Source organism: Triturus cristatus, chromosome 7, assembly GCF_964204655.1.
Source record: "Triturus cristatus chromosome 7, aTriCri1.1, whole genome shotgun sequence".
Taxonomy (NCBI): Eukaryota; Metazoa; Chordata; class Amphibia; order Caudata; family Salamandridae; genus Triturus; species Triturus cristatus.
This window is the reverse complement of record NC_140590.1, coordinates 1,737,203,497-1,737,225,142: the sequence shown is the minus strand read 5'-3', so window position 1 is coordinate 1,737,225,142 and position 21,646 is coordinate 1,737,203,497. Positions and strand designations below refer to the sequence as shown.

At 45.8% G+C, this 21,646-nt stretch overlaps 1 protein-coding gene and 1 long non-coding RNA gene across 2 annotated transcripts in view; one reads left to right on the top strand and one right to left on the bottom strand.

The window, feature by feature from the left end:
• The window catches only part of LOC146812944 (uncharacterized), a 105,756-nt gene that overhangs the window by 17,049 nt on the left and 67,061 nt on the right, over positions 1 to 21,646 (bottom strand). The gene's annotated exons all lie outside the window — the stretch shown is intronic.
• LOC146812945 (uncharacterized) lies at positions 121 to 874 on the top strand. Its single transcript, XR_014965993.1, has 3 exons — positions 121 to 214; positions 319 to 375; positions 456 to 874. It is a non-coding gene; the product is annotated as an uncharacterized LOC146812945 (long non-coding RNA).

Here is a 21,646-nt window from a genome sequence, read left to right as displayed (position 1 = left end):
TACATTTGCCCCCATAGTTTTCCCGTCACTTGTGTGGGTCCTTTGATGTTTGTACCTTATTTGGTTTTGGTACATCTTCAAACTAAGTGGTGATTTGAAATTCAATTTCTTTACCCCCCCAGCGTTGGTTACTTTTGAACCACTGCCCACTGTGATTCATCACATACCGACAAGAATATTGCCATCAATAGCACCGGTTGTTCAACATTGAATGGTGAGTTATACACCATCTTGCTTTGGCCAACAGGCCCCAATTGAGACCTCATACAGATGTACAATCTCCCCTTGTTCCGTCTTTTTGTTTTTGTTTTGTTTTAGGAGCCGTTCGGGCCCACTCCACAAATAATCCAGCATGAGTTTTCCTTGCTGTTGCTGGTAAATATCATCTTATTTCTACCTCATGACGATTAATGATCCTAGAGACACACCGTATTAATACTACTCATTATCTCTAGGTGTAAGTCCTTCTTCCCTACCCCCCGCTGGTCCTGAAGAAGACCCCGCTTCCAAGATTTCCTAATTGCTGGCTCGATTAGGGGTCGAAACGTCGACGACTTTTCCCTTTGTTTAATACACAAGACTGACAGTGATTGTACAACTGCTTTTCTTGCTAATGTTATTGCATTTGTGTTATTGCCATTCGAGTGGCAGGTTAGGTCTTCAAATTCATTTTGGATGTTCTAAAACACACGACCTTCCCCTTCACTTTGTCTGCACTTATCCCGATTTATGTTGCACTTTTCACTTCACTTACACCCGTAGTAATTGAAAATGATGATTGTGACATGCATTTGTCTATTTAATAGGTTGAAATGTTGACCCTTTTCTATGCTGAATATGATTAAATGAGGTCATTTGTGTATCTCAATAAGGTGTTGTCATAACTCGATTTAAGTGTATACTCACATACTTGTGTTTTTATTAAGATAAACTGCTCCACTGTGACTGTTTTTTCATATACCAATCTATACACCCGAGTCCAGTGGTCTATCGGGTTACCCCATTGAAACATAACATATCCTAGTGCAGGTTTTCCTGCGAGGGTTTTTGCTTTTAGCTCATTTAATTTATTTTCTCACATTATGACGGCAAGTGAAACTTTATCATATACTGAGGAGTACATCGCCAATCTCATTCAGGACCCCACTAACCTTTTCATAACCTCCAACACTCCCAACATAGATGTATCTCTCAACGAGAAGATTAACAAATTGGAAAGACTGGAGAAAAAGCTAATCCGTACAAGATTACACGGACACGTCCTGACCAAATACTTACAGGCTAATGTCATCCCGGTAGGATTACAAGTCAAGAACGAACCTGCGATCTTTGTGGATCAGCCCAAGTTCAAGGAGGGCTTCAGTTTTGTTGCCAATAACTGCTCGCGGCACTGGATGGTGCTGGGGGTAGAAACAGCCCTTGAACAGGTCGAGAAACTTATGAAAGAAATCGCAGATCTTAAACGCGATATCTCTACTGACAACGCTTTAACGAACGCCAAAGAAGCCTTGGAGCGCCTTGAGAAAACAATCAAAGAATTCGATATTAATACTCAAGCAAAGAAGCTCGACAAACTCTCCAAAGACGTACGTGTCTATGACAAGAAGTTGACCTACCCATATTTACACGACGACTACTACAAACAGGATCAACAAGGTCGTTTTTTCAATAGAGGAAGGGGTGGATTCAGAGGTACCCGTCGTTTCACAACTTTTTCTGAATCGACAGGATCCACTGGAAGCGACAGTGAACAAGCAGGTAGTAGTGTTAACTACCAAGGCCAGGACACGGCATATTATCCACCATCGGGTCCTTCTTTTTTAGAGGACAGACAATGGCGACCACCAAGAGGAAGGAATACGAACTGGAACTGGAACAGAGGCCGGGGACGCGGCCACCTACAACAAGGATGGGGCCGAGGCCTACCCCAAGGAATGACCCCTGCCCAGAAACAAGTACATTTCCCCCAGGAACAGCATGGGGAAATTCAAACGAGACGCCGAGTCTATCGCTGGTGAGCACCATCAAGGACCCTATTATGAACTTGTCCAACCATGTATTGACTAATGATGAACATAAGGTTCTCAGTAAAGGGCTATCGTACGTCCCTACCGCATACCCTAATAAATTCAATCTACAAACTGAATTACACCGTTTTTTTCGTAAGATGAGGTTACGCTATTTTTTCCGTCAGTCCCCAAGTCAATCTACGACATCTTGCACTGGACTCCGGACTCCATCCTCCTTTACTCCAACCTCACAAATGGTTTCACATCACCTGTTAACTTATGAGAGTATTGTGCTCAAGGAGGCCCTCAACACGTGTTCCATCAAGAAATATGTAACTCATAACGTTACTAGTGGTGAAAGGAAAGCCCTTGATGACTTAAAAAACAATCGCTCCATTGTCATCAAACCTGCGGATAAGGGTGGTGCCATTGTGCTTCAGAATGTGGAGGATTACAAGGACGAGATTTACTCTCAACTGAATGACGGTGTCAGTTACACCAGATTAAATTCCAATCCTTCCAAGAAAATCAGCAGCATGATTTTGCGGACAACTCAAGATGGCCTTGCCCAAGGTTTCCTTTCGAATTTGGAATTTGCCTACTTGAACCAGACTCATCCACGCGTTCCAACGATTTACACCTTACCGAAAGTTCATAAGAATCAACAACGACCGCCTGGGCGCCCCATAGTGTCTGGATGTGGGTCTATCCTTGAACCATTGTGTAAATACGTGGACTTCTTTCTAAAACCTTTGGCTGAACAAACCAGGTCATATGTACGAGACACAATGCAGGTCATCAATTTAATTGATGGTATGTCTTTCAATCCAGATACCCAGATTCTTGTCACGCTGGATATTGTGTCACTATATACCAGCATACCACAACAACATGCTCTAGATGTGATGTCAAAATATTTGGACACAAGAACACAACCCACACATGTTCCATCCGAGTTCATAATTCAGTTGCTCACTATAGCGATGACACAAAACTTTTTCCTCTTCCAGAATGAGTATTTTATGCAGACTAAAGGTGTTGCGATGGGGGCCAGCTTTGCACCGGACCTGGCGATCCTGTACATGGACGATTTTGAGCAGACCTTTGTGAACAACATTACTAATCCATTTAAGAGGCAAGTTGCGTACTGGAAGCGGTACATCGATGATGTCCTCATGATTTGGACAGGCAGTGATTCAGAACTCAACAATTTTTTCAAATGGCTCAATGAGAGAACAGGCGACATCCAGGTCACAATTCACAAAGACAAGTCCACCATTGACTTTCTGGACATTTCTATCAAAACCGCGGATGAGTGCCTATATACGACTCTTTACCGTAAACCTACTGAGAGAAACACGCTACTCAGATATGGGAGTCACCACCCAAGAGGCCTGCGTGATAATCTACCCTTTGGCCAGTTCCTAAGGATCAGGAGAAATTGTACACGGAAGGAGGATTTCTTCAATGAATCTGATGATTTGATTGCCAGACTGATTGAACGTGGCTACCCCAGACGGTTGGTTAAGAGAGCTCGCAAGAGAGCGTGGTTCAACCATAGGGACACGCTTTTAACTCCAAAGAATCGTACCGAGGACCCCAACAGGCTAATATGCGTTACCACCTTCAACACCAGGAGTAACGAAATTCGGCATATCATTAACAAACACTGGCATTTGGTATCATCGGAACTACATCTTCCCGAACCACCCATGCACTCTTTTAAGAAAGGTAGAAATGTCCGTGATCAAGTAGTAAAATCCTTTTTGGACACACCGCCTAAGCCAACAATCGAATCAATGTGGCAACTACCGGCACCAGTAGGCCATGTCAAATGTGGACAATGTAAAGCCTGTGGTCTCACTATTGAAACTAAAGTGTTTCAATTGAACAATTGCACGGTGCCCCTAAAAACATTGACAAATTGTAACACTAAGAATGTGATTTACGCCATTGTCTGTCCCTGCAATAAGATATATGTGGGTCAGACCACTCAGAGGATTAAATGCCGTATCCTACAACACTGTAGCAGAATAAGATGCAATACCACGGGGGCCCCCATGGTTGAACATTTTTCAGCATTTAATCACCCCCCTGAATCGATGAAATGGCTAGTTCTGGAGGCCATCACTCTGGGTATCAGGGGAGGCGACCTGGGAGCAATCCTCAACACTCGTGAATGTAAATGGATGGACAGGTTTGACTCTGTCCTCAATGGCCTTAACGAACTTGACGCTACGTATGCACAATTATCCCTGTTGAATAACACCTAGCCTAAAATATGGGGTAATCTTGACCATCCATAATCATTTGCTGCATGACACATTTTTTCCGCCCCTGGAACCTACTATTGCCTTGATTCCCTTTCAAAATCTGAACTACACTCTATCTAGACATATATTGTTATCTTGTTGAGGGCGATTTATCTCTGCTTCAGAATGTAAGCTGCTTTTGCAGTCAGGTCACTACCTCGTTGCATACATTTTAAATAGGATACGTTAATGCTTGCCTCTATTTTATATGCTGCTCTATGATTTGTTTTTCATGTTCATGGTTTCCAAGCTGACGTACATTTGACTAAGTGGCTTTACCTATTTTTTGCATTAACGCACAACGCTGAAAATATTATGCTTCAATGTTGTAAACAAGAAACTTAGAGTGTAAGCTGTAACACAGCAGTTTCAATTGACACATTTAAGTGCCCTTCGCGCGCCTTTGAACGCTGTCTGTCGATCACGGGTTAACACTTTCAGTTTTGCAGCATCTGAGCTTTCAGCTGCGTTGTTACAGACACACCCCCTGCCCCGGTCCAATGGGCTCGTCACGTGCCTCTTGCTGACGTACTTGTTTTCGTCAGTTACTTAATGAGCGACCTGACACTTCCCAGGGTTAGCTGTCAGATGTTGTCGACGCTACCTGGGAGGTATGTCATGCCGCGGAGCAAGCGCGCGTCTTCCAAGAGATTGCAATTCACCGCGCTTCTCACTTTCTTTTTGCTCCACTAAGAGATTAAAAGCTGCCCCTCTTCACCTCTCCATTTGCTATTCTTCCGTTGTTGGCCACATCGTAGTTGGGTTGAGTTATAATAAGAACCATATGTAATTAGTTTCCATGCTTTAGAGCCGTTAGGCGGTTTTATATATTTTTTCAAGTTTTGATTTTGTGAAACGCTGCGAGCTTAATCTCTCATCTTCGCCTGCCTCATACTTATTGTCCGGGCTTTCAGAGGTTGGGGCTTGTTACGTGTTAAGTCCATAACACGCTGGATGTTCTTCTTAAATTTAGCGGATTCATATCCTCCAAACCCCGCAGCGCTGCCCATAGTTACCCTTGATGTCCCCTCACGGTGACTCCCTTTTTAGACATTTTTAGATACATTTGCCCCCATAGTTTTCCCGTCACTTGTGTGGGTCCTTTGATGTTTGTACCTTATTTGGTTTTGGTACATCTTCAAACTAAGTGGTGATTTGAAATTCAATTTCTTTACCCCCCCAGCGTTGGTTACTTTTGAACCACTGCCCACTGTGATTCATCACATACCGACAAGAATATTGCCATCAATAGCACCGGTTGTTCAACATTGAATGGTGAGTTATACACCATCTTGCTTTGGCCAACAGGCCCCAATTGAGACCTCATACAGATGTACAATCTCCCCTTGTTCCGTCTTTTTGTTTTTGTTTTGTTTTAGGAGCCGTTCGGGCCCACTCCACAAATAATCCAGCATGAGTTTTCCTTGCTGTTGCTGGTAAATATCATCTTATTTCTACCTCATGACGATTAATGATCCTAGAGACACACCGTATTAATACTACTCATTATCTCTAGGTGTAAGTCCTTCTTCCCTACCCCCCACTGGTCCTGAAGAAGACCCCGCTTCCAAGATTTCCTAATTGCTGGCTCGATTAGGGGTCGAAACGTCGACGACTTTTCCCTTTGTTTAATACACAAGACTGACAGTGATTGTACAACTGCTTTTCTTGCTAATGTTATTGCATTTGTGTTATTGCCATTCGAGTGGCAGGTTAGGTCTTCAAATTCATTTTGGATGTTCTAAAACACACGACCTTCCCCTTCACTTTGTCTGCACTTATCCCGATTTATGTTGCACTTTTCACTTCACTTACACCCGTAGTAATTGAAAATGATGATTGTGACATGCATTTGTCTATTTAATAGGTTGAAATGTTGACCCTTTTCTATGCTGAATATGATTAAATGAGGTCATTTGTGTATCTCAATAAGGTGTTGTCATAACTCGATTTAAGTGTATACTCACATACTTGTGTTTTTATTAAGATAAACTGCTCCACTGTGACTGTTTTTTCATATACCAATCTATACACCCGAGTCCAGTGGTCTATCGGGTTACCCCATTGAAACATAACATAGGAAGGTCTTGAGGCAGCGGTGGTAGGGGTGGCGGTGGACTGATCTGCCCGCTAGCCCTGGGACCCACCCTGCCGTTATACAAATTGCTCTGCCTATGGAGGATGCGGGGAATCCCGCTGCATCTTTACCCTCGGCAATTGCTTGGGAGAGCACCTTCCAACCATCTGCTAGACACTGTGGCAGCACCCTTCGCCACCAGTCCCACACAGAGTTGGAATAGAGGGCCAAAAGGCCCTTTGAGAAGCAGAGCCCTGGACCACTAGACATTCTGGTGGTAGGTGCTGTGCGATGAAACTGGGGATGACTTGTATGCACAGGCGCCCCGTGTTACGTTTAAAGGGCGTTATTGAAGGGTAGCAGTGGTTCTGTAGAGGAGGCCGCTGCTGAAGCAATGCGGTGAGGAGATTGCCCTGATAGGCACTGTAGGGAATTTGAGATTAGGAGCCTCCCCTACGCCATATCACATAATGTACCCACCACCTCCGTAGCTACAGAGGGGGACAGTGTAGCAGGGTGTGGAGAGAATTCCAGCTTGCTGGGATTCTCCATATTGTAAGGAATATGCTACTTACCAGTATGCATCTGTTCTTGGCATGTAGAGCTGCAGATCTATACACTGTGCATAGATTGCCATCTGGTGTTGGGCCCGGATGTTTGCAGTTTGTTTTTCCTCTTGGAAAGTCTTTGGGAGTCACGAGGTCGGTGACTCCTCCTCTGGTTAGTATTGCCCATGGGCTTCGGCTCCATCCTCAGATTGTTTTTCGCCAGCTGGGAAAGATGGAGCGTAGTAGTAACAGTAAAGAAACCCATGTGTATTGTATCTAAATAAGATAAGACTGGAGCGGATACCGGTAGCCGGGGAGGCGGGTGGGAGTGTATAGATCTGCAGCTCTAAATGCCAAGAACAGATGCATACTGGTAAGTATCATATTCCGTTCAAAGCATATGAGCTGCAGATTATACACTGTGCATAGATTATATAGCAGTACACAACCCTAGCGGCGACCACCGGTATCCGTTGCAGTTGTCTGAAACAGTGTTTTAGTACAGCTTGGCCCACACTAGCTTGTTGCTTGGTTTGCACATCTACACAATGTTTTGTGAAGGTGTGTGGTGTCGACCATGTCGCTGCTTTGCAGATGTCATCTAGTGGTATGTTCCCTAGGAAAGCCATAGAAGCCCCTATCTTCCTTGTAGAGTGGGCTTTAGGGGGAACTGATAGCGTTCGTTTTGCTTTGTGGTAGCAAATCTGTATGCATTTTACAATCCACCTAGCTATCCCTGATTTAGAAATAGGGTTGCCTTTGTGTGGTGGGGAGAAGGAAACAGATAGCTGTTTGGTTTTCCTGAAAGGTTATGTTCTCTGGATGTAGTAATGTAAAGCCCTTTTAACATCCAGTGTGTGTAAGGCTCTTTCCGCAACTGTTTGGGGTTGCGAGAAAAAGACTGGTAATTCTACCGACTGGTTTAGATGGAATGGAGAAATGACTTTGGGTAGAAACTTGGGATTGGTGCGCAGTACAACCTTGTTGTGATGCATCTGAAGAAAAGGTTCCTGTATTGTGAGTGCTTGTATTTCACTAACTCTTCTGAGGGAAGTGATGGCCACTAGAAAAGCTGTTTTCCATGTGAGGAATTGCAGCTCGCACTTATGTAAGGGTTCGAAAGGGGGTCCCATTAACCGTGTAAGGACTATATTCAAGTTCCAAACAGGTGAGGGTGGCACTCTGGGTGGAATTACTCTTTTGAGGCCTTCCATAAAGGCTTTGATGGCAGGCAGTTTGAAAAGGGAGAGGTGCTGCCTGTTTTGTAAATAGGCAGCAATTGCTGCAAGGTGTAACCGAATGGAGGTATATGCTAGGTTACACCTTTGTAAATGGAGTAAATAACATATAATGTGTTGTATGGATACATTTAAGGGATTTATTGTGTTGCTGTGGCAATAAACAACAAATCTTTTCCACTCTGCCGCATAGCACGCCCTAGTAGTAGGGCGTCTAGCTTCCTTGATAATGTTCATGCAATCAGGGGGAAGGTTAAGGTATCCAAATTCTAAGACCTCAGGAGCCAGATCGCAAGGTTGAGTTGAGCTGGGTCCGGGTGCCTGATCTCTCCATGGTTCTGGGTTAGGAGGCATGGTGAGAGGTGTAGCTTTTGGTGTGGTACTACTGAGAGTTCTAGCAGCGTGGTGTACCACGGTTGTCTGGCCCATGTTGGAGCTACTAGGATTAGAGTCAGGGAATGCTGCTGTAGCTTTCGCACCCCTAATGGAATTAGTGGGAGAGGTGGAAAAGCGTATGCAAATTTGTGTGACCAGTTCATCCATATCGCATTGCCTTTGGACAATGGGTGTGGATATCTGGCGGCGAAGCTTGGGCATTTTTTGTTTTCGTGGGTGGCGAATAGGTCTATGTGTGGATGCCCCCACTTCTGAAAGAACGGGTGAAGAACCTGTGGGTGAAGTTCCCACTCGTGGATCTGCTGTGTCTGTCTGCTCAGCAGATCTGCCACGGTGTTCAGTACTCCTGGGACGTGTTGGGCTAGGAGAAAAATCTTTTGTGGAATTGCCCATCTCCATATGCTCTGTGCTAACAGAGAGCTGTGGAGAGTGTGTGCCCCCTGTTTTTGAATGCAGTACATGGCAGTCATGTTGTCTGTGCGAATGAGGACTGCCTTGCCTGAAATCTGCGCCTGGAAGGATTTTAGGGCGAGGAAGATCGCCAGTAACTCCAGATGGTTTATGTGGAGTAACTTCTGTTGTGGCGTCCATGTGCCCTGTGCTGTGAGATGTAACAGATGAGCTCCCCAGCCGGAGAGCGATGCATCTGCTGTTAGGATTATTTGTGGTACCGGGTCCAGGAACGGTCGACCTCTGGAAAGGTTTGTGGTGTTCCACCACTGCAGAGAGCGATGGGTGCGACCGTCTACCAACACCAGATCTGTCAGTTGCCCCTGGGCCTTGTTCCACTGGCGCGCCAAACACTCTTGGAGTGGGCGCATTTGGAGTCTTGCATGTGGCACTATAAAGATGCAAGAGGCCATCATCCCTATGAGCTGCATAAACACTCTTGCTGGGAGAGAGTGTTGGGATAAGAACTTTTGATGCAGCGCCTGTATTTTTGCAATCCCGGCAGGGTTGGGATAGGCTATGGCCTTTGAGGTGTCTATGGTGGCACCGAGATATTGTTTTGTGTTTGATGGTACCAGGTGGGATTTTTGATGGTTCACCGTGAAGCCTAGCTGGTGAAGTAGTTGGACTGTAGCGGCGGTATGGTGCACACACTGTTGGTAGGACGTGGCCTTTATGAGCCAATCGTCCAGATAGGGGAAGACGTGAATGTGCTGTCTTCTGAGGTGTGCAGCCACTACTGCCAGGCACTTGGTGAACACCCTTGGTGCTGTTACCCCGAATGGGAGCACCTTGAACTGGTAGTGTTGTCCGTCTTCCACAAACCTGAGGTACTTTGTGAGATTGGTGTACTGGGATGTGAAAGTACGCGTCTTTCAAGTCCAGAGTGGTGAGAAAGTCGTTCTGGGAGAGAAGTGGAAGAACCTGTTGGAGGGTTACCATGTGAAAACGGTCCGAATGAATGTAAGTGTTTAGAGGTCTGAGATCTAAGATAGGTCGTAGGGTCTCGTCCGTCTTTGGAATTAGAAAGTACAGGGATACATTTCGTTGATTTATGGGGACCTGCTCTATTGCTCCTTTTTGGAGGAGGGAGATCACCTCTTGTGTCAGTAGCGCAGTATGTTCTTGCGACATAGGGCGGTGCCTGGGTGGAATGTTGGGGGGTGTAGATGTTAATTCTAGGCAATACCCTGACTGAATAATTTGTGTCACCCATTTGTCTGAGGTGATTGTCTCCCAGACGTGAAGGAAATGTCGTAGTCTGCCTCCGACCGGAGTGGAATGGTCTGGAGGGAGCGGGGGAAAGTCATTGGGCAGGAGGTGTGGCAGAGCGGGCGGTATTTGTTTTGCCTCTGCCCTTATTGTTATTGCCTCTGTATCCGCCTCTTTGATAACCTTTTGTGAAGGTAGACTGAGGGGGGGATTTATAGGACGTGGATGCACGGTCCGATGAGTAGCCTCTGCCCGTGCCCCGAAAGGAAGAACGGCGAAAGGGCCGCCTGAGAGTCTGTGTTTGTAGGGCTCCCATAGATTTCGCCGGGTCTGTATCTTTTTTCTTTTTTTCCAGGGCTTCATCTACTTTAGGGCCAAATAGATGATCTTGGTCGAATGGGTGATTTAGTATAGAGGCTGGAACCTCTGGTTTAAACCCTGAAACCCTGAGCCAGGCATGGCGACGGAGAAGGACACTGGTGTTTATGGCCCTGGAGGCTGTATCTGCCGCATCTACGGCACATCGTATCGAGGTATTGGTTATTGTTTTTACCTCTTGAATAAGTTCATTAGCCCTAGTCTTGTACTTTTCAGGGAGATGGTGCATGATGGTCTCTAGCTCATCATAGTGCGCCCTGTCGTATCGGGCCAACAGTGCTTGCGTATTGGCAATACGCCATATATTGGCCGCTTGTGACGCAGTGCGCTTCCCTGACGCATCTAGGAGCTTGGACTCTTTGTCAGGTGGGGGCGCTTCGCCTGACGCCTGAGAATTTGAGCGCTTCCTGGCTGTAGATACCACTAGGGAATCTAATGCTGCAGGGCCCTTAATGTAAGAAGGGTCTGTAGGGGCGGCTTTGTACTTCTTTTCTATCCGAGGGTTTAGGACCCTGGCCCTGACTGGGTCTTTAAAAACCTCAGGGGCATGTTTAATTACGCCCTTTAACATAGGTAGAATGGCAGTGGACCTATGTGTATCATCGAAGGTGTCTAGGAGGAAGTCCTCCTCCACTGGGTCGGTATGTAACTCCACCCCGTGGTAGTGTGCCGCCCTTTGTAACAAGTGGTGAAAACCCAAGGAATCTTCAGGAGGGGATGGCCTAGATGGATAAAGGTCATCATGTGGGACATCTGGGATGTCCGGATTGTTATAATCATCCCATGGGTCTGGGGATCCAGTAGGGGTGGGATCTTGTGGCACATCTGCTGGATCATAGTAAGGGTCCCCCAAATCGTCCGGGTCAGGGGACAAGGTGGGGGAATGATGAGGTGGAGGGGGTAAAGGAGGTGGGGAAGGCACCCTGAAAGGAGAGGTAGCAATGTCCTTTCTCTTTTGAGGTGGAGGTGGAGCCGGCTTGTCCAAGTGTCTCTTTTTTTAAGACAATGTCAAGTGTCCGGTCTTTGGATCCTTGGTGAGGGTTTTCTGCAAAGGATCTGGTGTGAAGAGCTCCTGTGACACTGGTTGATCGGTCGGCGCCGACTGTTTCGGGGCAGACGGCTTCTTAGGTTTGTCGAAGCCGTGCTTCCTGGGAACCTCCGGTTTGTTGGTCGGTGCCGAAGGGGGTCTCGGCATGGGAGTGTCGGTGCAGAGGGTCTTGTGATGTTTGGTTGGCACCGGAGCAGGTTTCGGCACCGAAGACTTTGGTGCCGGGTTTGGTGTGGAGGTGGAGGCCGATTTTTTCTTCGGTGCCGAAGGGCGTTTGTCGGCACCGGTGGCTGGCTCGAGCCCGAGCTGCCGGAAGGCTTAAAAGGCTTCTTTACCGGGCCCGAAGGTGGGGTGTGAGAAGCAGTGGCCTTGGTCTTGCCTAGGCCCGGAGGCGAAGGTGTGACCGAAGCCTTTTTCGGGATCGGCGTGGGCAGGGGAGGGGGAATTGTACTCACGATCCGCTGTGCCGGGGTGATGTCCTCCACATCTGAGTCGTCTGCCTCGGAAGCGCTGACGAGGTAGTCGTCCTCCTGTTCGATGTCCTGCTGTCCCGGAGCTTCGATGTCGCCCCCGAAGATGTCGACTGGAGTGGAGGTCGAGGAGGGCACCATGTTGCGTCTAGCCCGTCGATCTCGAATGGTCTTTTTTGAGCTAAAAAACTTGCAGGCGGGACTGTCTCGGGCCTCGTGTTCTGGGGAGAGGCAGAGGTTGCACACCTCATGGAGATCGGTGTGGGGAAACTTGAACCCACATCGAGGGCACTTCTTGAAGGGAGTTCTTTCCATCAGCCGAGACCGGAGCCGGAATAGGCCCAAAGGCCGCCGTCGACCACCGGAATCGAAGAAGTGGCGAAGAGAAGATGAATAAGATGATTTAGGTCGTTGAAGAAGCTCGATGAGCGAGGATTTGTGCGTCGATCGGTGAACTGGGAAGTTCGGGACCGGAGCGCGAAGTTTTATATATCCGAGCCCGATGGCGGAAAAAAACAATCTGAAGATGGAGCCGAAGCCCATGCGCAATACTAACCAGAGGAGGATTCACCGACCTCGTGACTCCCAAAGACTTTCCAAGAGAAAAAACAAACTGCAAACATCCGGGCCCAACACCAGATGGCGATCTATGCACAGTGTATAATCTGCAGCTCATATGCCTCGAACATCTAGTTTAGTTCATCCTCACAGCGAGCAGGTCCTCAGACCCCTCCTTGTACCCCCCTTTGATAAGGAATAGGGATTGGAGGCAGGACAAGGCAGGCTCAATATAAACCGGCCCTGAAGGTAACTAAACTGTTGCCGGCGCCAATGCCGCAGGCTGCGCCGAAGCCAGAGCCCATGCCGGATCCGAAGGCGGCGCCGAGGCCAGAGCCGATGCCGGATCCGAAGGCGGCACCGAGGCCAGAGCCGATGCCGGATCCGAAGGCAGCGCCGAGGCCGGAGCAAACTGCCGCGCAGAGGCCAACTGCAGTGTCGCGGCCGGAGCCTGTGCCGAGGCCGGAGCCAATGGCGGCGCCGAGGTCGGAGCCAATGGCAGCACCGAGGACGGAGCCAACGGCAGTGCCGAGGACGGAGCCAACGGCAGTGCCGAGGACGGAGCCAACGGCGGCACGGCGACGAGGCAGGAGCCAACGGCGCCACAGGGTATCTTGCCAGCGTAACCGGGGCCAAAGGCGGCAGCACGGGGGCAGAACCAACCAAGGGGTCCGCGGGGCCCAAAGGCACTCCGGAGGGACCCGATGGGACAAAGAAATTGCCCATGTTGCTGACAGAAGTAACTATACTTCTTCCGGAGGCACGTACGGTCCACAAGAATGCGGGTAAGCCACAGGCAATAGAGGCCCCGAAGGAGCCGTGGGGGAGTGACCCCCCCCCCCTCCACCGAGTCCCACGATCAGTGAGGGGTAGATGAAGAGCGACCCCGCTCCTTCGACCTTTTATGGCGCTTGGACTTATCTGTCCTCAATTCCGATGGTGTCGGCTGCGCCAGCGATCCCTCGACCTCCCTATGGGAGCGGGACCTTCAGCGGCACGGTACCGAGTGTCGGGCCCCCAACAACTTCCGGGAACACTCCTGCAAGCCTTCTGTGCCATGGCCCGACAATCTGGGAACGTCTCGGGGAGATGGCATGCCCCAAGCAGAAGAGACACGTCAAAATTCGACAAAACCAAGAAACACGTCTCATAAACAAGTCAAATTTATTGACTAGGAGTACTGCTCTCTCTCGGATCTGCGCTTGCTGGCGCAGAAAAAGAAAGAACTGACGTCCGCACGCGTGGACATGTCTAAGTGGCTTCGATGACATCTCGGCGACTACGACGCCAGCGACGTACGCGGAGCCGTAAAGCGACGCCTACCGACACGCAGGGGTACTGCTGACGAAAACTTTCCTGATCCAGTCTGATGCCTGGGGACATTCTAAGGTAAGGAATCTATCACTAACGTGTCACTTTCAGATCCTCAGTTTGTTGCCTACAAACACGTTTAAAAAAGAGATAATTTATAAAAACTGGTCAAATGAGTTGCTTTAAAGTAAAGCTTTCTGAAGTTTAGAACCTTCTGCACCAATAATAGCAACAAGAGGACAAAAGCACACTAAAAATGCGCACTAATATCATAATAAGACAATTGAACAGTCAGGGTTTCGATGTTTAGGCTGCACACCACCTGCTGAACTGTTTTCTAGGAGGTCGTGCCCACTAGTCTTTTCAGAACTAGCTTTAAGATCCAGTAGTTGTTTGCAATATTAATGCCTTAAAAAAGGGGAAGGGAGCACTTAGTGGCATATCAGCACACAACTCACCAAGATGCATTGTGATAAATGTAGTGCAGAATAAAACTCAATTTGTAGGTACAGCCACTGCTGGGAATTTCTAGACACGTTTTAAAGGATGAAAGGATGAAGCGGATGAAAGACCCTGGTGAATAAAGGCGCCCACCCTTATCCGTATATATTCCAGTGAAAATATCTTGTAGGTGCTCAAAAGGAGAGGAGTCATCCACCCTTCTCAATAGTGATCCCAGCAGGTCATATTCATAAATAATTCAGCACCCGAGCACACTAAGTTGAGTCAGTCACAATGTGAAAATATGGTAAACAATATAATAATTGCAAGTAGAACAAATGTGAATATCTTCTCTTTTATTCTTTCATACGTTGGTCCAGCCAACACGTGTTTCGTCGCCCGGGAGTACCCACGATTTCCTCAGGCCAGTTGAAGATACAAGATGTTCGCGGTGTCTCAAGCCAGTATTCCTTCCGTCCTGGGTAATATATTGATAATTATAGATGCGCACGTATTAGTGCCAATATTATAGGTGATTGTAGAGAGTGATATGTAAATGATCGAGTGACTTCAGTGTCCCGTATCTGGAAACTGAAAAGCACTGACTGGAGTAGCAGTCCGACTCGCGGTGGTAGAAGAGAAGATATTCACATATGTTCTACTTGCAATTATTATATTGTTTACCATATTTTCACATTGTGACTGACTCAACTTAGCGTGCTCGGGTGCTGAATTAACGTTTTAAAGGATATGTAATTCTTGCTCCTCTGACATCAGAAGACTCTGATCTTCAACGTCACTAGATGGGCAGTCCACACTAAGGTTGAGGCATCCATCACCACTGTGACGACTGCTGGTGGTTCTCCTCTACAGATCACCAATGGAGATCAGTCGCAGTGTCTTGCGGGACCCCAATAATGTTCGTCAAAATAGCTCCATGCTGACACCACTGCAGATAGAGGCACTACTGGACAGCCCTCATGTGCCAGTGTCCGTGAGTGGTCAACAGAATACAGGAAACCTGTGGCTCCAGAAAACAGAGAACCTTTCAGACTGGAATCTAGAAAATCTGAATCATATCCCGAATCCTCTGGGTTGTAGGAAAGGCTCAAAGAGGTGTTTGTGTCCAGTACTGGCCTGGTGAACAGAGTCACTTGGTGCTCCAGCTATGACTGGATAATATTGATGGAGAAATCCTAGTCGAAGAACTGCGATTCTGTGGCGTTCAGGTGGTCGGACACAAGCCGCGGCTTGTTCGAATAGAGCAGCCAATCATCCTGGTACAGGAACACTGAAATCCCCAACTTGTGCAGATATGCAGCAACCATTGCCATGACCGTGGTGAAGGCCTTTGGTGCCAATGTTAATCCGAACGGGAAGGCTGTAAAGTAGTAATGGTTAGAACCTTCCACAAAACGCTCCTACCTATTGTGCGATTGCTGGATCGGTATTAGGAAGTATGCATCCTACAAGTTGAGGGATACCATTTAGTCTTCCAATACAAGTGTCAGAAACACTTGAGGAGCTAGGGGCAGCATATTGAATTTCTCCTTGCGAAGAAAGAGATAAGAATCAGACCACGTCCTTCATGGGCACGAGGAAGTAACAAGAGTAAAATCCCTCTCCAATCTCCTAATTTGGGTCCAACACCATTGGCCCCTTTTCTGTTGCATTGGCACATCCTGCTGAACAATGCAGGTGTATTAATCTGACAGGGAGTTTGGAAGTGGGTGAATGGGTGGGAGGTTTTTCATGAAAGGAAGGGCAAAGCCATCCTACCCACCAATCCCCCAGGTCTTGAGTGCTTCCCGGAGCAGAAATAAAAAATGCTTTCCTGGATGCACTAGGGAGAGAGCAGGCAGAAGATGTTGTGCCTACCTGGCTGCCACTAGATCTGCTACAGCCTCAAGCAAACTGGTTCTAATGCGGAACCGCTAGGCAAGTTTTGAAATGGCAAACCAGAGTAGCTGCTAAACCTGTGGAACTGTTTGTGGCAATCATGGGCAGGAGATGCCAATCCCATGGAACAGGCCTTCGCCTGACCTGCTTTAAACCTATTGAAGGCTGAGTCAGCCTTGTAGACAAGGAGGCCCATCAAAAGGCATTAACACAATTTTGATGGCTAGGCAGATCACTTACCTGAAGCAACCAAAAATAATTATGATATATGGATATATTGGAACAACTAATGAAGCATCAGGAGGGGATCAAAATACACAAGGCAAGGAAAATAAAAATGTATGATCAAGATTACTCGAGTGGACGTAATCTAGTCAAGAATAAAGCTAGCGGAACACCAGGAACTAATGCAACGGGAACAAGTGATCGTTCACCAAGTATTTCCTCCAGTAGTGAAGATGAGGAGATAAATGAGCCCAGGGAAGGCTCATCTGGGAAGACAGGTAGCAACAGTGTTTTTTAGAAAAAATGACAAGAATCAGTATTGGCGACAGAAACAGAACCAAGAGAATAGCTACCAATACCCAAAGAAAACTAGATGGGGTAAGGGAGGAGTAAGAGCAGGTAAAAAAAGGAAAGGAATAAATAGTGAATGCACAGGGTACCATTAGGACTATCCAGGCAGCAGATTGTAAAGAATGTAATACTCAGGATGTCTCTATGATTAACTTATCTAGTAGAATTCTTACAGATGATATGCTTTGTGTTATAAGCAAAGGCATGAAGTTCTGCTCTACTGTACAACGTGATGTGTACCAGTTGAAAGTTGATTTGTTAACAAATTTAAATGAAAACAAAATGTCAGCATGCATAACGTGTCAGAAATTAGTTGTGCCTTAATATTCACAAGTTTTAGTAAACTACACTTTAAGGTGTTTGTAAAATGACAATGTTATCGTCTATTTCTGCAAACACAAGTAGATGATGGACGGAGCACTGAAACTTTTCAGACACTCACCCCCAGTCACAGATCTGGGTTGAATCAATCATCGTTCTTTAGCTCACTTCACCACCCCAGTTCAGACACAGCTATATGCAAATCAGTCTTGACCCTGTGCCTGGGAGCTTGATTAGGCTGCGTTACTTAAAAATGACAACAAGAAAAACAAGCATAAAAAGAATCATTTAAGATTAAATATGGCAGCAATGTGGATAGATTGAGCTGTATACTTGAACAGTGGTATATGCACCTACAGGATTTGAAGATTGGAGAGTTCATTGTATTACATCCAAGTGTCACTTCCCACAGAGGCACAACTTTAAAAAATATCACCAGTCCTACCTTCCCATGACCATTGAAACCGCTCCATTTTTTGGACTCAATCTCTAATGTTGGTTTCAGCTGTGGATTTTATTTTGTATGCAGAATGGCATCTGACATGAAGTGCTCCTTCAGCTATAATGGGAGCTCAGAATACATGCTCAAGACCACATTGATTTGTCAGACAAAATAGGTTGTAGTATGCACTTGTGGTAAAATGTATGTAGGCAGCATGCTTTGACACTTTAAGGAGAGTATTTCAGGACACTTTATAACGGTGAAAATAAATATTGATAAATATCCTTTTGCAGTACATGCGACTACCTGTGTTCCTATAAAACCACTCTGTGATTTTAAATTCCATGTAATTGGCAATGTATGTGTTGATCCAAGGGGTGGTAATAGGGAATTATGTTTAAGATGCCTAGAGGTGGAGTGGATTATGAAACTAAAAGCCGTAGTCTGGGGCTTGAATGTGCACCATGAACTACTGTACTTTCTTGGAGACTGATGCTTTATCTAATCTGAGGTACTATTTATTTCTCAGTGTACATTTTATTTTTCTACTTTCTTGTCCATGGGTGGCTCTTCCACTCACTCTTTTTATGCTTTCTTTCATAACTATCCTGTTTTTCCTCTGTTTACTTTACTATATGAATGGCAGTTAAGGGGGCTTTATTAAGGGGGCTTTTCCTTTTGACCTGTTTTACTTTAGTGTACAACAGGATAGTACTGACTACTTACTGTGTACCCATCAGGCTTGTAATAAACACATCAAGATGGGACCCCTTCTACATGCTGCTTGCCCAGGTTCCCGTATTATAGTGCTCGTTTGCTTCTCTTCTGTATATTATATGAATGGTGGAATTAATGTTCCTATGTTCACTGAGGGGTACGTTCCTTCAGACTTGTTTTTATCACAGTGCACATCAAGATAATACTGACAAATTAGCATGTACGTATTTCTCAGGGGATGTTTCTCTTTTATTAAGGGCTTGTAGTACACACCGAAATTGCAGCCCTTTTCACACAGTGCACATCCAAGTTTCAGGATTATAGTCCTTTTATTTTATGTATTTATACATGATACGTTATTGGGTTCTTAGTGTATCGTTTCAAATGACCAGGAGTTAATTACAATAACATGTGGCTTTACATAAGCAACTTTCTGGATCATAGCTTACAACAAAACAAAGCTGACCACTTGTGTGTACCTACATTTGTTTAGAGTGTATTTGAAACCATGATATTCAGATATCTATCTTTTATTATTAGTTTTTATGTTGATATTATGTGTTTGGGGGGTGCTTACTTTTTGTAATATATTCACCCTTTTGATTATGAGTTTCTCACACTACACACATTAAGAAGGCACCCTATTTTATGCATTTGTTTTACACATTGTATGCCCAGGTTTCAGGATTATAGTCCTTTTATTGTATGGATTTATACAAGTGTCCAGGATGGTGCCCGTGCAATATGACGGGAACTCGAAGCCCTACTGATTTATTTTGAAGTTGCTTGGAGGGTTTGACTTGAGTTGGATGCGGTCGGGATTGAGTATGTCCTTCCGGATTTCCAGTTTCTTGGATGGCTTTCATTCCCGTTATTTTATGTGCAGATCAGATACACTACATTTACTCAAATAACAAAAAGCTCATTGCGAGTGATGACGGATTTATATTAGTTGGGTGAGCCTTTGACTTTATTTTTGTTATTATGGGTTTTTCACACTCTTATGGATAACTGGCCCTACCTCTGCTCTGATGTATGTCACTCTGGTATTGGTGTTTTTGGAACAGGTGAGAGTCTGAATATTTTCAAGCTCTGTTTTTATTCTTCTACACAAGCCATTTAAATTAGATGTTGTGGTAATACTGTTTCAGCTTTTAAGTCTCTGAACATATTAGTACTTAAAAAAATTTAAGTTAGGGGTATTTACTGTACATAGTTGTAAAAGTGTACTTACTTTATTGGTATAGGATTTCTAATTTATGTATTGTATGACTTCTAGCCCAGAGGAAGGCTGTAAAAGACTAAACTTATGTTGGGTGGAGCAGAAAGTTCATTAAATAAACAAACATCAACGCTGACCAATGCTTGGACTGTTTTGAGGCACTTAAGGGTTTAATTTCATCAAAAGGCATATCCATTAAACGTCATAGATCACAGCGACAGACTTCCTGTGGAGAAAGATTTTACCCATTTTTCTGATTTTTTTGTCAGGAGGTGCACTGAGGAAAAAGAACCTGTGTCCTACTTTGTATATCATGAAGCATGCACGAACAGCGTTTCTGGTAAATGATGAGAAGATGAGAAATCTAAATCCTTGGAGTTTGGTCAATAACTGTGAGCGATCCGTCTGTTTACTGATAGTACTGAAGTAGGCCTAAATTCTACAAGGATGCAGTGGCTGGAGGATCTCTGTGTAGAGACTGGATTTAGTTTCCTCCACTGCAAGAGGCAATTCCAGCATCCCTGCAGACTTTTTAATGACTACGGTATAAGCAGTCACCTCTGCAAAAGGCCATCCGAAAGGGAATTCCAAAGAACTGTTGAGAGCACTAACATGGAAGGCAAAGTAACAAGATGGGTCTGAGTTAGTAGGAGGGGCACATTGGCTACATCACAGCTGTTCTTATCATGTTCAATCATCTGCAGTATTTTTTAAATGTGGTCAGAGTCATATGCCAAATATCATGCAACTTGTGTCAGTATTCCCCTTCGGGCTGGACTGTTTCCATTGGAGCAGGATCAAGACTGATGTGCACATGGCTGGGTCCAAACTGAGGTGGCATGAAGTGCAAAGCAACGATGGACTGGGATGCGCCCCCAGTAATGGTCAGTGACTGAGATTAATTCAAGCATTTCATCCATAACTTTTTTTGTATACTTAAATATTCACCCTTGGGCAAGGGTGTGGGATGAAAGTGCTCTCTGTATTGGGCCTCCTTTGTTATCCTTCGCGTTTGACACTAACACATCAGAGCAGCCTCGGTTTGAAACATGGCTTATGAATCTGGGGGATAGAGCTGTCGTCTGAGGTGGAGCCAACTGCCTAAAACTTTGGTTCCAGAGGAGTATGCACCTGGGCTGAAGGCATGACCTGAGAACATCCAGGAATGATTGGATCTTGGGAAGAACCTACCAGCAGTATCCGAATGGGTGCCGAGAAGTGCCATGGAAAAGCAGTAGCAAAGCTAGGACCGGAGTCACACTGGTGCCCTGAATGCTAGAAATGCTCTAAGAAGACTCTGCATTAGCACCAGAGTCAGAGTCTGTCCTTCTGCCGGTGCAATGTTGACTAACTCAGACTCATGGGAAAACTTCAATTGGAGTGGTGGGCACTGGGGGGATTATTTACCACTAGAGCAGACACGGAAGATGGATGTGGATTGGTTTTGTCTACACCACTTCTTGCATTTCCTAATCTTGTCTTTCAAGATTTGGATGAGGGTGATGACCTTGACTTAAACCTTGATCTGCAGTGTAATTGGTGCCAAACCTGGCACGCAATTAGCAATTTTGCCTCCTGGTCCTTTATGTCTGGGAGTGCACGAGACCACAATTATTGCACAATGCGAAGCGTGCTAAGGCCGGAATCACCAAAAGATGACCTCTTGAGGGTCCAAAATGAATATCTGTCCATGGCAGGTGTGACAGGGCTTAAACCCGGAGTTTTTTGGTGTGGACATCCTGCTTAGAATTACAGAAACCTTTTTTCGTAAAAATACAAAAAAGGAGAACAGCTCCAGACCTGCATCAAAGCACTTAGGGAATTTTTTTTAAGGATACTGTCGTGGACTATACAGATCTTGTGGTGTCATATTTGGGTTGGTAATTGATTCCAAGACCAAGCATGGTGCCACCTGGAGAGTTATCGGAAATTTTGAGATTCAGTATAGTGAAGGTAGAGATTCAAGAGGGGAAGAATCTCCAAGTACAAGTATCCATCAGAAAGAAGACCAGGCTATGGCA